The 18,639-nt window shown below is 42.4% G+C and overlaps 1 long non-coding RNA gene across 1 annotated transcript; it reads right to left on the bottom strand.

The window, feature by feature from the left end:
• Positions 1-242: 242 nt before the first annotated feature.
• On the bottom strand, positions 243-13,005 carry LOC140619677 (uncharacterized). Its single transcript, XR_012019529.1, has 4 exons — positions 12,758-13,005; positions 4,687-4,824; positions 3,162-3,427; positions 243-373 (listed from the first exon to the last, which is right to left on the bottom strand). It is a non-coding gene; the product is annotated as an uncharacterized lncRNA (long non-coding RNA).
• Positions 13,006-18,639: the final 5,634 nt, after the last annotated feature.

The following is an 18,639-nucleotide window of genomic DNA, read 5'->3' on the forward strand; positions in this document are numbered from 1 at the left end:
GTACTGCCATGTTCATTGCGACTTTATTCACAATAACCAAGAGGTGGCAACAATCTAGGTGCCCATCAATGGATGAATGGATAAAGATGTGGTGTACATATACAGTGCAATATCGTTTAGCCACAGGAAAGAAGGAAATCTTGCCACCTGCAAAACATGGATGAACTTTGAGAACATCACACTGAGACAAATCATATGGAGGAAGGCAGAGCCTGTATGATATCATTTATACTTACATGTGGAATATAGAAGAGCTGAATTCATCAAAACAGACATTAGAATTGTAGTTGCCAGGAGCTAGGGGTTGGAGAACTGGGGGGATGTTGTTTAGGGATACAAACTTGCAAGATGAAGATGAGTACATTTGGGAGATCTAATGCAAAGCAGAGTGATTATAGTCAACAATGCTGATTATATACTTCAAAGTTCCTAAAAGACTAGATTATAAATGTTCTCACCATTAAAAAAAAGCAAAGGTGATTATACAATTCTGCAGAGGAGAATCATATGGCAATTTATAAATGTGTCAAACTGACATCTTTGTATACCTTCAATTTCCACATTATATATCAATAATATCTCAATAAAAAAAGGAGTTCAGGTTTCCCTTCTCTTAGGAAAACGGGGGCCCTGCAATTCTAGAAGACCCCACCTCCTCCCTGTGTAGAAACTGAGGCCCAATTCAAAAGACTCAGAGAACAATTCTCTAATCCACATGCTCTTGTACAATTAAATCCTCCCAAGCTTAGGTCCCTTGCTGATACCTTGAACTAATAACCCACCATGTGGTTGTGAAGCCAAGTGAGATGGTACAAGTCAGCTGCTGCGTACACTGCCCCACAGCCAGGCAGCACTCAAGGAATGGGAGTTGTCCCTATTATTATCGTTTTGAGTATTATTATTGTTATTCCAAAACTGTCAATTATTTTTCTAAAATGTTTTAATAGATACAGAGTATGGCATTGGATCTGTGTACTTGATTTATTTGTCTAAACCCTTATCATGGGACATTAAGCTTGTTCACAGATCCTCTATCATTAACTCTGTTGATTACTTTAGGGAAAGTAAGCACAAATACAAAGATGGGGAAGGAACATAGCTTACTGCATCTTATGGAGTTTCTGGCTCTTTCTCAGGGTGAGGGTGAGGGCTGTATTTCAACGATAGAGAGGATACTCCAGGGCCTCTACCCAATCTGAAATCAATGCAAAGGGAGCCTGCACTCCAGGCAGCTCAAGAGGCCTTTCCAGAGCATTTGCAGGCTTGGGAGAGTCCAAATGGAGATGCCACATAAACACTTCAAAGTTATAAATCAAGCTGACAAATTACTCAGTATGTAATCTTCCATCCTCCTCCCTCCACTGTACTCCAGAGGCCAGGTTTCAATGCAGGTTTCTCAGATTCGTTAGTGTTCCATGCTAAAACTGGCAGTAGCCCTCTGCTCTCCAACTACTCCTCCTCTCTTGCCACCCCAGCTCCATTCCCCAGCCAGAGGACCTGAGTGGACTCCCCAGCCTGCACATCCAAAATCTGTCCATACCTAACATCACACAGCTGCCCCTGTGCCACCACCAAGCTTAGGGCCATGCACCCTGACCTGCCCTTGAGAGGACAGGCATAAGGAAGAATCACATCTAGGCTCTGGAAGAAGGTTCAAGGTCACTAGTATAGGGAACTCTGGAGTCTAAATAGGGGCACTCTGAAGGGAGTTCTAGAAATGCCACACTCCTGTCTAGATGGCGTTCTGAGAGGACACATCCCCTGAATCTCTTGATGTCTTCATCCTATGAGAAAAGCAAGGCTAGGGGAAGGCAAGAGTCCTAAAAAGCCAGGGGCTTAGGACAGAAACCTCTTGTCCAGGTCTTGGCAAGAGCAGAATTTCCTAGGGGAAGTCCTGTTTTCCAGCTGGTAAACTTATAGACTGCTATGTGAGGCATGTCAAGGTGCAGGAAGGAAGCTGGCAGACGAGACCATCAGGCCTTTATTTGATACCAGCCTCCAAAGCTTCCATCACCTTCCCAGCCTCAAAGCCAGGGCGAAGTATGCTTCTCAATCCCTGCTCTTTTTAATAATAATATTTGATATTTAGTTAAGTATTTAAAATATATTAGGCCTGCACTGTCCAATATGGTAACTACCAGCCACCCAGGACGTGGGTGGTTGACTTAAGATACACTGTAAGCATAAAATACATATCAGATTCTCAAGACTTTATTTAAAAAAAAAAAGGAAAATACCTTATTAATAAATTTTATACTGATTATATGTTAGAATGCTATAGTTTTATAAAGTTAAATAAAATGTTATTAAAATTAATTTCTTCTTCCTTTTTTTTTTACATGTTTTAAATGTGGCTACTAAAAAAAAAATTTGTACCTTTGTGGCTTACAGATTTCCCTTAGGAACAACAGTGATTGGGTTCTAGAGACCTTTCAGAAAATCATGTTATGATTGGGGATCTTCTTCACTCTACTGGCTTCCAACCTGTTCCATCCCAAAAGGCTGATCTGAACTGTCTATACCGACTGGTCCCCTGGTTGTTTTGGCTTCTGGATGGGTTCACCCAATGGGGAGAGATGGGGAAGGGGATGTGGACTCCCTTGGCTCCCTGCCCAGGTAACACAACCTGGTAGTGTTCTCTCTGCTGCAGGGGCCTGGCTGGTGGCCCTCCCCACTAAGCTCTCTGTCTTCAAGGCTTTTTCTATTTATTTTTTTTAAGATTTTATTTATTTATTCATGAGAGACACAGAGAGAGAGGCAGAGACACAAGCAGAAGTAGGCTCCCTGCAGGGAGTCCAATGTGAGACTTGATCCCAGGACCCGAAGATCACACCCTGAGCAAAAGGTAGGTGCTCAACCACTGAGCCACCCAGGTGCACCTGTCTCCAAGTTTTGGTAACCACTCTCACCGTGGCACCTAAGGCTTCTCATTGCAATTCTCCAGGCTGCTGCACTATCCTTTGTGATTTCTCTATAGCCTGTCCGCATCTTTGTAAACAATCCCCTTACTAAACCCTCCCAGATTATCCAATTTGAATGTGCCATGTATTTCCTCATACAAGATTCTTTTGTGGACTGCTCCAAGAAACCAAATACCATGTAACACATTGTCCCATAGGAAAACTCATTCCAAGGAGCAAGTCAGCTTGCCAGGAACTTACCCACTCCTAATGCTGCCCCAACAGGAAGAGGGGCTCTCACCCTCTTGTGTTGAGTAGGTGGGGATGAACTGCCTCAAACTCCCAGTCCAAGGCTCCAACAGTTCCAGGGCACCAGATGGGAAGGCTCCAAAGTGTCCAGCACAAGTACCAGGAATCATGCATGGTTAAGGGAAGCAGCTGGATCCCTTCAGTTATCATATTCATTCACTAGGACTGAGCTCAACGAAGGGTTTAAAAGGCAGGGTTGGCTTGAGCAATATGCATGCCTATGTGCATAAAAATAATAATGCATTCATCATGTACTTATTGAGTGACTTAGGGCACCAGGCATTGTACTTAGAGGACATTATGTCCATATCACTTTAATCCTCAAGACAATCAAGAAATATTTACACGTTTCCTGGTTGATATATATAGATACATGTATTGCTTCATATGTGATATACACATATATAAAATATCAAGCAATCAGCAATCAAACTTTGAGCTTAAAGGTACAACTAGGTCACAGCTCAGCTCTGTCCACAAACTGAAATCCAGAGTTCAGTGGCTTACTTGTGAAGGTATATCAGAAAGCTGTGGTGGAAAATGGTGGCTCTCATGCCAGATTCTCAGGCTCTCCATCTGACCGATGGGCTAGCCCTCTTCAGGGCATGAGCCATTTGATATTTTCTAGTTGAGAATTAAGCACAGCTGCAAGAGCACTAAAAGATACATGTATGTCCATGAAGAAACAGTCCAAGCAATGAACTCATCACATTAACAAATAAAACAAATCTGTTCTAAAAAGGAACAGAACCCACGGGATTCTGTTGTGCCCACTCTGGGAAGAGCGACACTGACAAAGGTACCTTTGAGAGTCTCCGTGACAAAGAATGCCATTTTTGGCAGGCTGGAGAAAGCAAACCAAGATGGCCCCAGGACAACAGACACATTTATGAAGGAGAAGAATGGGCAAAGCAAATGTGGCTGTCACAGTCTAATTTCAGCTGAGTCTGTAGGGAAAGGGTAGTTTCACTGGTCTCAGATGGCTCACGAGGATGTCACAGGCCTTCAGGAGGGGCCATGGATGGACAAGCTTCAGGATCTGGCCGTTGTCTCTCCCTTCAGACTCTATTGTCCATTTCACATCCCCTGTCAAGTCTTAGGGACCTGAGGGGATTTCTCTTGCCCCCATGCCTGATCTCGTATCTCTCTCATAAATGAATGGTAAGCTCTCTGGAAGGGAGAAACCACCTTTTTGTCCTGTCTTCTAACTGGCCCCCTCATTCAACACCAAACACTGATCAACACCGTGTTCTCCTGAGCTCTGATGCTCTGAATGTGTCAGAAAGAATGAAGCCCTGAAATGTGATCCCCCCTTGGGCTCTCTTCCCTGGTCTCATGGTTTGTGCAATGGTGGTATTACCAGAACACTTGCGAATCCTGTTAGTGCTCCCTGGAGGCTCCCGCATTTGAGCCAAATAGTGACTCATGGATGATCAGTTTCATGGTGCTGAACCCGAATCCCATGACAGCATCATACCTCATCGGCTTTGACGTTCTCCTCTGTAACTGGATCTTTAACAGAATCAAGTTTCTCTTGTAGTCACTCTGAAGCAATATTGGCAGCACTGGGTGATTCGCCTATGAAGGCCATTAATTTATAATCTGGGTGTTTGTCCTGAAACCAAGAGATGAAACAGCCTTATGGATAGTGACATGCTGTAGTTAGAAATCCTAGGAAAGTCTGATTGTATACTCATTTCTTTTTACAATTGGATTCCTTTTACGAGCAAGAAATTGAACGCTTTCCACCCCTGTCATAAGTGTTATATATGTTTGATTTTATCTTACCTTTATGAGAAGAAATTAAATTAATATTTCAGAAGGAAGTTTATATGAGTTTTATGGATTCATTCTACAATTTTTTGGTTTTGAGTTCAATACTAGCCCAATAATACTGACATTAAGAGAAAACCAACAACAGGGATGCCTGGGTGGCTCAGTAGTTGAGGTTGTCCCGAGGTCCTGGGATTGAGTCCCACTGGGATTGCTTCTCCCTCTGTCTTTGTCTCTGCCTCTCTGTCTGTCTGTCTGTCTCTCTCTCTCTCTCTCTCTGTGTCTCTCACAAATAAATGAAAACTTTAAAAGGAAAAGACAGACCAATCATAGAATTATAATCATTAGTATTTAGTATTTAAAAGTCCTTGTTCTAAGGACTGCACACCTAGTATCTTGATTAATCCTCACAATAATCTTATAAAAGAGGACACTATTATGCCATTTTATTAGTAAGGAAACTGGAACTTTAGGAGGCTGGGGTAAATATTCGAGGTCACCTGGCTGATTGTGGTAAAGTCAGGATTCATGTCAGGTCTCTGATGTCAGAACCCTGTTGTTAACCTCTTAACAAAATTGGAGAGGGAAATGAGGTTTGATTTAAATTCCCCTTTTTTGGCTTATGTTTTTTCCCCATTTTTTATTTCTGCAATATTTGGAAGGCGGAGAAGCACAACTGACATCTCGAAGCAATATATTACTTGTTTTAGTCAGATGCAGTTGACCTCAAAAAAAAAAAGGGTAAGTTTTTATTTGAAGCTTTATTTGTTAAATCATAGATTATCTCTGAAGAGAAAGATTATGATGCCAAAAAAGAAAAAAAGAAAGATAACACCTAATATTCAGCCCAACATAAGCAATGTTGAAATCTCTGGGATTACATAAGAGCTCCCACATAAGTGACATAAGTAAAAAGGTGGTGGTGGTAGTGGGGGGGGGGGGGTGTTTCTGTGTGTGTGTGTGTGTGAGAGAGAGAGAGAGAGAGAGAGAAAGGTAAAAGAGTAAGAGGAAGTAGCAAAGAAACAGAGGTACAGAAGTGTCATCATTTGTATTTTTGAGAGTTGAGTCTATAGAAGCTGATTGCCCATTCAGGCAAGTTCACAGTGACATAAGTGTGAGCTAGTGTTTAAATGATGGATATGTGTGTGTGTGTGTGTGTGTGTGTGTGTGTGTGTGTTTGCATGATTTGGGGACGGAGTCAGATGAAATGGAATATCATTCTATTATGAGGAGGCTACTCTGAATCTCTCAGATTTCTTCTAGTTTATAATTTTCAGAAGGGTTGGAAGTCTTCCCCTGCCAGTTGGATGAACCTGGTCACGCATTTATTCATTAATGTAAAAGTTCATTCATTTATTCTTCCATTAAATATTTACTCATATTATCCACATTTGAGAGAGTCTGGGGGCACCTGGGTGGCTCAGTCAGTTAAGTGTCTGTCTTCAGCTTAGGTCATCATAACAGGTTCCTGGGGTCAAGCCCCATATTGGGCTTCCTGCTTCTCCCTCTCCCTCTGCCTGCTACTCCCCCTGCTTGTGCTCTCTCTCTCTCTCTCTCTCTCTCTCTCTGTGTCAAATAAATAAATAAAATCTTTTTTAAAAAGAGAGTCTGAAATTACATACCATGTAAGTTGTAACACAGTATATATATATATTTTCCCAATTTTGTAGGAAAAATAGTAATAAAATTCAATATAATATTCTATAATAGATTACATATCATATGATATTATATACCTTGCCAACAATATACATATATATAGTATTTATTTTCATCTTACACACATGTATTAATAGTGAAATTATAAGTGATTTTAATTTTGTCTTTGTATTTTTTGGTTCTTCTAAATTTTCTACAATAAATATGTACTCCTTATATGCTTAGAAAATAGAATAAAATTTTTTAAGGACACAGCCTATAAGTAAATTGCCCTACTTCCTCATTTCCCAAATGGAAAGCCAAGTTGCCAAATTGGATAGTATCCATGATGCTGAAGTTCAGTCTATGTTAACTTGTTCAAAACCTCTTTCTCCTCAAAATTCTGTATTTCCAGGATGCCTGGATGGCTCAGCAGTTGAGCGTCAGCCTTCAGCTCAGGACATGGTCCTGGTCCCAGGATCAAGCCCCACATCGGGTTCCCCAGAGGGAGCCTGCTTCTCCCTCTGCCTGTGTCTCTGCCTCTCTGTGTGTGTATCTCTCATGAATAAATAAATAAAATATTCAAAAATTCCGTAGTTCCTCTTGGCAAACACCTTCAGAGCAAGTGGAGGAATGGACTCTGAGTTTCCCTACACACACACTCTCTCTCATACTGGAGCATAGGAAAGGTATTACACTGAGTGACTCAGTTTGACAGCTATGACTTCCCAGTGCCCACTGTGGAAATGTGGCCTCTGAGAATGAGAGCAGCCTGCTCTGTCCACACCACTCATGCACCACTACTCACATCACATAAATGAGCGAAGCCTGCCTTGCTGAACACTGAGGATACAGCAGACTAAGTCAATGTCACCCAGCGCATATAATCCTTCCCTTGAAAAAGAAACTCTGCTCAGAATCCTAAACCACAGGCGATCGGTGTTGGTTTCCAGAGGATTTGGGCCACCAGAGAGTACTGGAATGAAGGAAAGGGTGAAGAGGTTATTACTAACTGGGCAGTGTATTTTCTAAAGCTGCACAAAAAGCTTTCTAAAGCTGGACAAAAATCTCTCCAGGTGGTCATGGATGTCACAGAGGCAGGGCTGACTCTTCCGGGTGGGGTGAGTCAACTGGTGTATGTCCAGAATGTGCCAAGACAGCTGCCATCCTAAGTGCCGGACAGCATAGAGAACCATGTGCCAGCTGCTAGGACTAGCAGGGTGTCCCTCAGCTGCACAATTAGCACTATTAGGTTGGTTCCTTTTGTTAAAACTGTTGGGAAATTTACTAATCTTTTAATAATCTTTAATAAGCTTTCGGTATGTTGCAAGTATCAAAAAAACAACACGTGTCCACTCAGGCCAACGTGTGAGCCGAGGTCCAAAGGATACACAACTATAAGGAATGATCTTAGCCTCTCCAAGAACTTAGCAGAAGTAAGACTAAAGAACACAAAAGGATCCAAAAATACTATGAGAGAGAGTATCTAAATAAATATATATGTAATGAGTGAATTTGCCCCCACAACCCTTGAGTATAAGAGATATACCAATCTCTTAGATGTCCAGAGCAAATAAATCTGGTTCTAGGTTCCTACCTATGTGACTAGCAGAACATCTGATGTCTGTACTTGTGGGCTTTCTCCTCTCCTCCATCACACGAGAGGAGAATCCCTCATTATCTTGGCCCTTAGTCTATGGGAGACTAGCTTCTCTCACTTCTTCTGCTTATAATCCTGCTACTGAGCAGTCCAACCATTATCATGAGTCAGTCATAAGCACACACTGGATAAGCAGAAAAAATACAACAGTTTTTGAGATGTAGACTTCAGCCTCAGACTGGGCAATGGAAGATTCTCTCTTTCTCCTTCCAAGGCTTCAGTGCTGGAGATCAGTCCCCAGGCAGCCACTAGACATTCTCTCGGAGGCCATGACCCCTCCAGGGCTATGTGGGCTGGGCATAGGTCTTTGATATGCCCACCCAAAGTGAAACAAGGCAAAAAATATCTCAGTAGATTGTACCCAGATGTTTATGAATATGCAGTAACCGGATGACAGTACCTTGCAAAGCACAAGGTCTTACTTAAGAAGACAAGTGATTTCCCCACTCACTGCCAGACCAAACTGAGGAGAATTGATGATAGCTTTTTCCAAAGTCACTCTAAACTACCCTAGTCATATCACACGCTTGGCTGGAAAGCCCAGACTGGCCAGGACTACACCCCAGAAGGAGCTTTGAACCTCCCCTTGGCTAATGGGAAATGCCTCTGGGTCAGCAAGACCTTGTTGAGGGCCAGAGTGTACATTTGCAGGTTGTAGCCATTCTCTCTCTCTCTCTCTCACTCTCTCTAGATCTCATGCATGCTCTCTCTTTACTTCAATAATCTTTCTTCATTGGATCTTTCTTCTAAAGACAGGAATGGCATCCCATTGTGCTTTCAGGCCATCCCAAAACCCTCCAATGCTTTGCTCTCTGGGATTCTTTTCTTTCAAGTCCTTGGTTGCTTGTATTCTTTTATCCAAGCCATGATCTCTCTGGCAGATCTTCTGCATCCATCCTCCCAGGAAATAGGACCGTGGTGGTGAGTCTAGCTTCAGATAGACCTGGTACTGAGAGCAATTCTACTTCTAATACTTACTAGCTGTCAGACAGTGGACAATTTCTTAACCTCTTAGGGGCTACTTCCTGAAGTATACAATGCTAATTCTTTCCTCTAATGTGGTTGTGAGCACTGAAAGAGGCACTGGATGAGATTCTCATATGTTTCCCCTCCCTAACTGAGCAAAGGGATATTACAGGAAATGCTCCCTTATGTCTGGGTGCAGGGTTATGACAAGGGAATTTACTGCATCTTACACATTCTTATTACAAACTGTTGGGACAGAGAAAAGCTATATTGGGGGAAACTATTTGACTTTCCTCTCCCCTCACAGCTTCTTCTCAGGCAAGCTCAGCATTTTTTAAATATAGTTTTTTGATGATACTTTGCTAGTTACTTCATATTTGTAGGTTTCAAGATTCAGTCTTTCGGACGTTACCACCACTTGCAAGAAATGGTTTAGCAATGTGTGTAGTCTCCTGCCATCACTTAGGGGTAAGTGGTTAGTTTTCCTGAAATACATGGTGGTCGGCCAACATAGGGTTCTTCCTCACAGATGAGACGACTCAGTAACTCCTACTTCTGGGCAAAGAGAGAAGTCTTTAAGGATATCATACCATTGGATAATTCCATTCAGTTCAGTCTAGTGTTGTGTAGGGAAATCATTTGTCTCCTATCTCTGGGCAAAGAAAAGTCTTCAAGGATATCATATCTTCCTCTGTCCCTTTGAAAGGAGAATAAGTAGAAGACTTCTGCAAAGTAGGGCTGGTGACCTCAGTTACTGAGTCTAATGACAGAGATGCTGCACAGGTGTCTGGTTGATTTCACAGGGCCGCAAAGGCTTTGCAGCTCCTCCCATTGAAGGTGGCATCTGTTTCCCTACCTTTCCAGTATGGGCTGTCATGTGACATTGTAGAATTCATATTGTATGAAATCTGGAGCCTTGGTACAAAGAGAGATTGTAGCTTCGGTTCTTGCCATTTTGGAATGGTACCTTGAGGCTGCCACGTCAGGAAGCTAGCCTAGCCTCTTGGAGGGTGAGAGATCACATTTTAGAGAACCCAGGTACTCAGGTCAAGAGCCTGTATCACCCACCAGTCATGTGAGTGAGATCATGTTGGACCCTCTGGCCCACCTGACCCCTAGATGAATATAGCTGCTCAAGTGACCTTGCAATAAACCATCAAAGGAACTGTTTGCCAACTACAGTAGCTTGAAAAATAATATCTTATTACTATCTTAAACCACTAAGTTTGTGGGTGGTTTGTGCATAAGAAAGGCCAACAGAAAGTATCCAAGAAGAGCATTTTCCATAAGAATCCAATTCTTCAACCTCAATCCCCACGTATTAAGAATAAAGGCAAAGCAAGTTTCAGGTATAAGTAGATGAGGCCTCTGTCCACAGAATGGGATTTGGAGTCACAAATAAAACCTGCCCCTAATTAATAGGACTAACCTGCCCTCATACCTTAGCTGGCAACTCTCAAATCTTTTAAGTTCAGCATTGTGTTTCTTAAGAAAGTTCCTGTTGAAATACAAATATGTCAACAACAATTATTACACTAAAGTGACAAGAACAGTGTGCAGTCTATCAGGGAAGAAATATGTAAGCTATTTGTACCTTTGTCAGGGAACTGAAAGAGCAATGGAAATTTGCAGAAAAGGAAAGTATTTGTGACTGGGAAAACTGGGAATGATTCATAGAAAAATGATATTTGATCAAAGATGTTTAAGGACAGGTAAGATTTAGAAGGACAGAGATAACCCATATAGGGTGTCTATCCAAAGAAAATGAAATTTGGATCTCAAAGACATATCTGCACCCCTGTATCCACTGCAGCCTTATTCAAAATAGCCAAGATATGGAAACAGCCTAAGGGTCAATCAGTGAATGAATGGATAAAGAAAATGTGGTGTACATATATAGTGGAATACTATTTAGCCATGAAAAAGGAGATCCTGCCATTTGCAACATGGATGGACCCTTGAGCCATTATGCTAGGTGAGATAAGTCAGACAGAGAAAGACAAATACCGTGTGCTAGCACTTGTATGTTCAGCTAAAAAAGCTGAACTCATGGCAACAGAGAGGAGAGTAGTGATTGTCAGGGGCTGCGTGGGGGAATGAGGAGATGTTGGTCAAAACATGCAAATTTTCAGTTATAAGATGATTAAGTTCTGGGATCCAATGTACAGCATGGTGACTGGAGTTAATTAACCATATGGCATTGTATATTTGGAAGTTGCTAAAAGAGGACATCTTAAATATGCTCACCACAAAAAAAGAAATAGTAATTAACTGAAGCAATGGAGGTGTTCGTTAACTCTATAGTGGTAATCATTTCACAATATGTTGAGTGCATCAATCAACATGGTGTACACCTTAAATTACGCAATACTATAGGTCAATTACATCTCAATAAATCAAGAAAAAAGAGATAAACCATGTGAGCTTATAAATTAAATATATAAATTAAACATATATGCAATAATGTGAATATGTATGCAATTTTATATATAATTATATTTTTATATAATCATGTATAATATATTGTATGCATTAATAATATATGATATATTATGTACAAATATGTAGCATATATTATATATACATATATTATACATACATGTATCAAGTGTATAATAATATATGTTCATGTAATTATATGCATATACTGTTATAAGAGTGTGTGCATATAATTAATAGTGTCTATAATTACATACATGTGAACATATTTTTTTAAGATTTTATTTATTTAATTTTTTTTTTAATTTTTTTTTATTTATTTATGATAGTCACAGAGAGAGAGAGGCAGAGACATAGGCCGAGGGAGAAGCAGGCTCCATGCACCGGGAGCCCGACGTGGGACTCGATCCCGGGTCTCCAGGATCGCGCCCTGGGCCAAAGGCAGGCGCCAAACCGCTGCGCCACCCAGGGATCCCAGATTTTATTTATTTATTCATGAGAGACACAGAGAGAGAGGCAGAGACACAGGCAGAGGGAGAAGCAGGCTCCACGTAGGGAGCCCAATGCTGGACTTGATCCCGGATCCCAGGATCATGCCCTGAGCCAAAGGCAGATGCTCAACCTCTGAGCCACCCAGGCGTCCCAATATATGAACATATTGGTAATATGACATACTATATACATATATGTAATATATTATATATGCATATATAACATATATGCATGCATATATAACAATGTAACTAATATACATGTATGTAATATATTACATATAATAATATGACACATCACATACATATATGTAGTATAGCATGTTATGTGCATGTTATATATTGCATATATTATATGATATAACATATATGTGATATAACACATTGCATGCATATGTGTAATATATTAAATATATTATAATGATATATGACATTTATGTACATATATGTAATATATTACATATACATGCATATGTGTGCATACATACATAACATAACGTATGCGTGAATAATATATAATTATATGCATTTGCTGTGGCAGATAAGTGTGTGTGTGTGTGTGTGTGTGTGTGTACACTTACACACAGCAATGGCCAGAGATAAGGCGTCTTAGACAATTTCACTGACAGGGAGAGACGAGCGTTGGTTGCCTCGGAGGAGGCAGGCCCGCTGCGGAGCCCAGAGAGCAGGGCAAGAGGCGCGGGAGGAAGGCGCGGGGCAGGAGCAGGTGGCGTGGGAAGGAGGGCCGCGTAGAAGCCGCCGCGCCGCACGAGCCGAGCCTGGGCCCGGGCAAGCCCTCAATCCGCCGCCGTGTCCCGAGGCTCGCGGGAGGCGGCAGGAGCTCCTCAGAGCGCACGCGCAGCTGCCCGGCCCGCCCCCGGCCCGCCCCGGCCCGCCCCGGCCCGCAAGGCCCGCCCACGAGCTGCTCCGCTGCGCCTGGTTTTCCCTGCGCCTGGCGCACCCCAGGTCTGCTGCCCGGTGCTGGCTGTTAGGGCGCTGTCGTCTCGTCCTCTGCACCCGCTCACCACAGCATAAAGAAGCAGCTGGGCTATTTCCCCTAATTCAGATGCTGTCTAGATAAGGAAATACACACACGTAGTTGGCAAAACTAGAGTGGCCATTTTTTATTTGTGAGAAAATTCTGAAGCTTTTTATCTCATACCAGCCCTCCCACAACTAAGGGTCGCTTTAAGGCAAATGGTTCTGAACTAGAGATGACCTTGCCTCCCCACCCTGGGGACATTTGGTAACCTTCATTGACAATTGTATTGTCACAACTGGAAGGATGCTATGCTGTCTACTAGGTAGAGGCCAGCGATGCTAAACATCCTACAATGCACGGGACAGCCCCACAACTAAGGATGAGGTTTTAAACAAACTCGTCCCATATGTATTTTTTTAAGTAATAAACTTCATTTTTGGGAGCAGTTTTAGATTTACATAAAAGCCACAAAGATAGTATGGGGGGTCCCATATGTCCCATCCTCAGTTTCCCTCTGATTAACAGCCTTCATTAGTATGGTACATTTATTATGATTAATGAATTAATATTTGTACATTACTATTAACTCAAGTCCAAACTCAATTCAGATTTCCTTCATTTTCACTTTGTGTCCTTTTCCTGTTTTATGATGGCATCCACTATAGCATATTCATTTAGTTACGTCTCCTTGTTATTCCTCAATTCCCCCTGGCTGTGACAGTTTCCCAGACTTTTCTGTTTTGATGACCTTGACAGAGGAGTGCTGCTCAGGAGTGCTTTGTCCAATGTTTCTCAGTTGGGATTTGTCTGATGCTTCCTTCATGACTAGTCTGGGGTCATGGAATTTTGGAAGAAAGACCATAGAATAAAGCACCATTTCATCATATTATATCAAACACTATCAACCCGATTGCCTGACTATTGATGTTGACCTTGATCACCTACCTGGTGGAGGTAGAGATTTTCAAGTTTCTCCATTGTAAAGATTTCCCCCCACTGCCTCCCCTTTCCATACTATCCCCTTGGAAGGAAATCACCACCTGCAGCCCCACACTTAAGAAGTGAGAAATTATGCTCCTCCTCCTGGATTATCTGCATAAATTACTTGGAATGCTTCAGTACATGAAATTTATCTCTTCTTATTTTTTTCTCAATCATTTATTATATCAGTTTGGACTCATGGATATTTATTTTTTGTTCTGGATTATAATGCTATATTATTTTTTTAATGTTCCAATGTTTCCAGCTTTGGCCATCAGGAGCTCTTTCAGTTGGCTCCTGTGTCCCTTTGACATACTCCCATTATTATGTTGTTTTGTTTTGTTTGAGTGTTTCCCTACTTTCTGCCACAGCAAGATGCTCCTGGCCAATCTTATGCATTTCAATACCCCGGTCCTAAAACCAACTATTAATCCAAGGAGCCCTACTTCTTTTTATTGGAGAATGGCGTTTGAAATCAAGATTTGGACATTGGGTGTGCTTGGGAGTACTAAAATCATATTTGCTTTTCATTTGAAAAAACCCTGAGTGTATGATTGCCTTGAGATATTAGCCAGTAATAGCATACATATATATAATATATAAATATATAAATATACTGGGAATTTGTGTCCCCATTTTTTGAACCTATGCATAACAAAAGAAAATATTTGGCAACCTCTACCTAGAAAACTGTCATTAATGAGACTCAGATCTACAAACCCTAGTCTCTATGATTCTTAGTATGATTTCATATTCTTGAGATAGACTATCTGTTGCTCCAGAGCTGAGCGTCTCAGCCCAGGGTGGTAAGACCTGACTTCCATGTGTCAGGGGCAGGTCTCAAGAAGCTGGTACTGTGAACTGGGCAGCCTCCCCAGGAGATGTCCCCTGAAGACAGACATAAGTGCAGTCTGGTCAGACAGGGAGAGGCAAGAGAACACCAGGGGTGCTGGGTGGGTGGAGCAGAGCCAACTCTGACACCAAGAAGGCCAACTTGCTCTGATTCCTTCCTGGCCTCAGGCCTCATTCCACCATCATCTTCAGCCATCTCCTGGATATGCTTCCCCCTTCTCCAGGAACATCAAGGGAGAGACTGGGGATTGGCTACTGCCTGCCTCTCTGGCAGGAGAACAAGAAAGAAACTCTACACACCCGAAGCCCTCTCTAGGCTGGGACAATAGCTTGTATATATGTAAACACAGAAACACAAAACATTACAGAACTGTCAGGAGGGCTGGCAGGGGGATGGGCCTATTCCCTTGCACCCTCACCCCTCCTTCCCTCCAGGAGCTTGGTGCATAATCTCATTTGTCTTTTAAGCAGTCAGTAGGAGAAAGGTGAGTGCTGGGCCTCTGTTTCTCCTTTTAAAAAATGTACTCAGAGAACCTGGCTGGTTCAGTCAGTAGAGTATGTGTCTCTTGATCCCAGGGTCATGAGTTCAAGCCCCACATTGGGCATAGAGCTTATTAAAAATGATAGATAGATAGATAGATAGATAGATAGATAGATAGATAGATAGATAGACAGATGATAGATAGATAAAAAATACACTGAAAAACAAAGTGCCTTACTCTCACAGAGAACCTACCTAGAAACCCCATCGCTATATAAATACAGCAAACTGGAATTGCTGACTAGTGCAGGAATTTGACTTTGTTTTTTTAGGTCAAACTGGAAATCCACTGGGATATTGGCAGTGATTTTGGCGGAGGCCATGCTAACTAATTGAGCAGGAGGTAGAGATCCAGAACATTTTGTTCTATGTAAGACAGGATTGGCTTACCCCAAAGAGCAGCCCTCTGCCTAACAAGTGACCTAGACTTTTTCAACTTTCCTAAAAAGGGGGGGGGAGGGGGGAGCATTACTTTTAACATCTGGAAATTGTAAGGTGTCACAACCTGAGATGTCACTCCAGGTCTGTGAAGAAGTACTCATGACTAGTTGACTATCTGGGCCCTGACCTGGAGCGGCCAGATGGAAGCTAGAACCTGCCTTCCACTTTTTCCTCTCACTGAGAAGCTCTTGGGTCTACATGGCTTGCTTCTTAGCAGTTAGAATTTCAGCTGAGAAGACTCCCTGAGGCAGCTGCCCCACCCCAGCTGTTCCTGTCCTGATCAGACACTGTCCTCACAGAACACTCACTCCCCACAGCCTGGCCGGGAAAACAAATGCTTGTCTGTCAGTGAATCCACAAGACTTCAGTTTGGGGTTAAAAGCATAGAAAATCACAGTATCAGTTATCAGTGTTGTAGCTCTAATGTTACCCTAGTCAAATCACTGCTGATTAAAACCAGCCCTGTTAATAAACCACAGGCTTTATTTCCCCTCAAATGTCTACAACCACTTTCTTCAACCCCTATTAAAAAGCAAAACCCAAAGAAAAACACAGCTTCAGAGCCCAAGTGCTGCTTATTCCCCGGAGAAAAAGAAGGGAGTACAAAAGAATAGTGCTTTTTTTTCTCACCTTTCCCCCACTTAGTGGAGTCCAACCTTTTTCATAAGAAAAGAGAGAAATCCGTAAAAGGTGGGTGAGCATTATCAGTGGTCTGCAATATTGGATCAGCTGCAAACAGTCCCCCTCCGCCTCCTAAATGAGGGCATTTGCCAGCAATTCCCTGAGTCTGACTCACATCCTTACCTCCTTCTCTTGCTTTTCCCCTTAAGGGACTGATTTTTCCTCCCATCTAAGCCAAAAAGAATTTCTCTGGATTAAGGAGACTGATGAAAGCATTTTTAAGATTCGAGTTCAGGTTTGCAAGCTCCATAAAACCAATGTATCCCGGTGCCTGCCTTGTCTTCCGACCCCACCCCCCTTGTCATTAGTTTTCCTCCTTCATTTGCTCTACAGAAACTAGCCCAAGACCTTCTCCAGATGGGGTCTCCGGCCCCCTGGCAGCTTCCCCTGCAGAGCTGCCTGCCCTCCGCCACTTCCACTCTGCAGGGCCTGGATGCAGGATGTAACCTCTCTCGAAAATCTTAAGGTGGGAGGAGAGGCAGGGTGGGGGGGACTTACAGGACATCTTTCATGTTGATGCCATCTGTTTTTCAAGTAAAGACTGGTTTGACCATGTGCTGGGATGCTCGGAGGGGAACATGTTTCAAGCCTGGAGGGGAAAGTCTTGACAATTCATTCCAGGGAAAACTGGAACCTTCCGCAAATAACCAATAGGACGTAGAAAGGAGGGGGCAGTGTCTTCCCAGAGCCATGAAGGTAATGGTCTTTGTTTTTTATCATTCCCACACTTGTGCCACTGATATACTACTTTCCCTGGCTTCCCCAGTTAATGGTAGCTTTACCAACTTTACCTTAAATTCCAGGAAACTTGAACTTACCACATGTCAGCAAGCATTTGCTGAGGTGACCTCACCAATTGCTAAACTCCAGTTCAATTAAATGGTTCTTGGAAAGCAAGGGGCCTTGGTTTAAAATCAATCAATCAATCAATGTCTGATCGCCACCCCCACATCCCCCTGCCAGCCCCATGACTGTTCCAAGGTTGGGGAATGAGATCTAATTACTCTGTGGAGCTACAACCCCACCCCCAGACAACTGTTTGGCTTCGTTGTCATACCAAGAGTCCCCCTGGCTTCTGGGCGAAGCATTGTGCTGAAACAGTAAAAACCATCTACCACCATATGCCTCACTCTAACGTTTTCCTTCTCTTTTCATATCCAATCACATCACCATCTACAGGATAATTGTTTTCAGATGATGAGAATGTACTAAATGGTGCGCTAATGAGCAGAGTGGTGTGTGTGTCCATGTGTGTTTTATGATCAGCTCTTTGTAAGGGGGCATGACAAATGTCATCTCAAGGTGTGATGCCCTGAAGAGACTGACTGACATGGAACAACAAAGCAGTGTGATGAATCATGGGATAGAATTGGACCTCTACTAGAGGAGAGATGAACTCTTTTGTCTAGGTGAGTGGAATTTTTAAAATGTGAGTCCCCAAGCACCTGGGTGGCTTAGTGGTTGAGTGTCTGCCTTTGGCTCAAGGCGTGATCCCGGGCTCCTGGGATTGAGTCCCGCATCAGGCTCCTTGCAGAGAGCCTGCTTCTCCCTCTGTCTATGTCTCTGCCTCTCTGTGTGTGTGTCTTTCATGAGTAAATAAGTAAACTCTTTAAGATAAAAATAAAATGTGAGTCCCCTATTTTTTTCAGTGTGTGTGCTCTAAGAATTTTAAAATTTATGACATTAATGATAACTACTGTTTTCATTTTAAATATGATGTTTTTTAGCACCGATAATCACCAAAATATCATCTCATTGGTGTTTCTCCAGAAAACTAAGAAAACTAATATACTTGGGCCAGGAACTGCTTTCTCAAAAGTTATAACATTTCACCTTGATGATAGTCTCAAGAGGTAGGTATTATAAGTCCAATGAGATTGTGTCACTTGCCCAAGATCATTCTTTTTCAACACCATCGTTGTCCTTATCATTACCATGCCTACTTCTTATTTGGCACCAACTTAAGGCAAGGAGCTGTATGAAGT

The sequence above is a fragment of the Canis lupus genome, chromosome 1, assembly GCF_048164855.1.
Source record: "Canis lupus baileyi chromosome 1, mCanLup2.hap1, whole genome shotgun sequence".
Taxonomy (NCBI): Eukaryota; Metazoa; Chordata; class Mammalia; order Carnivora; family Canidae; genus Canis; species Canis lupus.